The sequence below is a fragment of the Rattus rattus genome, chromosome 5 (assembly GCF_011064425.1).
Source record: "Rattus rattus isolate New Zealand chromosome 5, Rrattus_CSIRO_v1, whole genome shotgun sequence".
Classification (NCBI taxonomy): domain Eukaryota; kingdom Metazoa; phylum Chordata; class Mammalia; order Rodentia; family Muridae; genus Rattus; species Rattus rattus.
In genome coordinates, this window is record NC_046158.1 from 51,985,691 (window position 1) to 51,987,992 (window position 2,302).

The 2,302-nt window shown below is 45.3% G+C and overlaps 1 pseudogene; it reads left to right on the plus strand.

The window, feature by feature from the left end:
* Positions 1–1,107: 1,107 nt before the first annotated feature.
* Positions 1,108–1,513, plus strand: LOC116900205 (annotated as a pseudogene).
* Positions 1,514–2,302: the final 789 nt, after the last annotated feature.

Here is a 2,302-nt window from a genome sequence, read left to right on the forward strand (position 1 = left end):
GGATGAGGGAAACAGGACCAACTTGAAAAGCTTGCCCCTCTGTGCTACTGGTATGACAGGACCAAGGCCAGAATTCCATAGACAGGCTTCAGTGTGAACTTCTCACCCGTTGGTTCTGTCTTCCCAACAATCCACAGAGGTAAAACTATCACCATCCCTATTTTACAGCTGAGGAGCAGCCACAGAAGGATTTCTTGATTATAATCACACCACAAATGAGCAGATTCAAATCAGGAAGTCATTCCATTGGAAGTGTGGCTGATGTGAGAGGACACCATGCTGCACCTTTAGAAAGCGTGATGGAAAAGCCAGGTGGTGGTGCTTACAGCCTTTAATCCCAGCACTCGGAGGCAGAGGCAAGCAGAGTTCTGTGTTCGAGGCCAGCCTGGTCTACAGAGCAAGTTCCAGGATAGCCAAGGCTACAGAGAGAAACTCTGTCTCAAAAAAAAAAAAAAAAAAAAAAAAGGAAACAAAATGAAACAAACAAACAACAACAACCAAAACCACAGGAGGAGGTTGGGAGGAGGAAGGAAGGGTAAAGACAGGATGAGGCCTATCTCAATTTGAGTCTATAAAATCCGGCCAGCACTCCCGAAAGCCAGAGGCCTTCAAACAACTAGGCACTTGGGCTGAAGGTGTAGCTCAGCTGGCAGAGTGTTCATGGAGCTGGTTCAGTCCCTAGCACTGTATAAAATGTGGTAATCCACACCGATAATTCCCGGACTCAGACAGTAGAGGCAGGAAGACCAAAAGCTCAGGCCGTCCTCAGCTATGTAGCCAGTTCAAGGCCAAATTGTGACTAAAGGTAGGTCTTTCTCACCGAATTAAAACTCTTTTTTTTCCTCAAGACAGGGTCTCAGTATGTAGCCGTGGCTGTCCTGGAACACTGTAGACCAGGCTAAATTAACTTTTAAAAAGATGTATGTGGCCCCCACTGGCTGCTCCGAAAAGCCATCTTTGCATTGTTCCCGGGTCGTGCTCCGAGCTCAGTGCAGCTCTCGCCGCCCACTGTCTCCTCCAACGCGGACTCTAGCAGCTTTCTCTCCAGAGTTCTCGAAACTCGACTAATTCCTTTCTCGGAGCATCAGACCACCGGCGTGCCCCACCATGTCAGACGCGGTAGTGGACACCAGCTCGGAGATCACCACCAAGGACTTGAAGGAGAAGAAGGAAGCTGTGGAGGAGGCAGAGAATGGAAGAGATGCGCCTGCCCATGGGAACGCTCGAAATGAGGAAAAGGGGGAGCAGGAGGCTGACAATGAAGAAGAATGAAGAAGAAGAAGAAGAAGGTGGGGAGGAAGAGGAAGAAGGTGATGGAGATGAAGATGAGGAAACTGAGGCTCCTAGGGGCAAGTGGGTAGGTGAGGATGACGAGGATGATGACGTTGACACCGAGAAGCAGAAGACCGATGAGGATGACCAGACAGCAAAAGGAAAAGCTAACCTTACGCACCGTGACCTATTCACCCTCCACTTCCCGTCTCAGAATTTAAATGGGGTCACCTTCGAGTAGAGAAGCAGGTCCCGCCTGCCCACTGCGGGCAGTGCCACCCACAGGTGACACGCGCTCTCCCCCACCCACCAAAACCACAACATGAATTGGCAACATGGGAGGAGAAAAGAACCAGAACTTCCCCGGCCCTGCTTTTTTTCTTAAAAATACTTTAAAAGGAAAAGTTGTTTGTATTTTTTATTTACATTTTATATTTTTGTACATATTGTTAGGGGTCAGCCATTTTTAATGATAACGGGTGACCAGCCTTCAGAGCGTTTTCTGTCCTACTTCAGATTTTACTTGTGGTGTGACCATGTTCATTATACTCTCAAAGGAGAAAAAAAAAACCTTGTTAAAAAAAAAACAAAAACAACAACAACAAAAAATCTTATTCTGAGCATTCCAGTAACTTTTTTTTATGGATGTACCTAGCTGTACTATAAGTAGTTGGTTTGTATGAGATGGTTAAAAAGGCCAAAGATAAAAAGATTTTTTTCCTTTTTTTTTGTCTATGAAGTTGCTGTTTGGGGCTGGGGACTTAGCTCAGTGGTAGAGCGCTTACCTAGGAAGCGCAAGGCCCTGGGTTCGGTCCCCAGCTCCGAAAAAAAGAACCAAAAAAAAAAAAAAAAAAGAAGTTGCTGTTTATTTTTTATTTATTTATTTATTTTGGCCTGTTTGATGTATGTGTGAAACAATGTCCAACAATAAACCGGAATTTTATTTTGCTGAGTTGTTCTAAAAAAAAAAAAAAAAAAAGATGTATGTGTGTACGTTTGTGCTTCCTACCCTACTGGCTGGGTTTGCCTG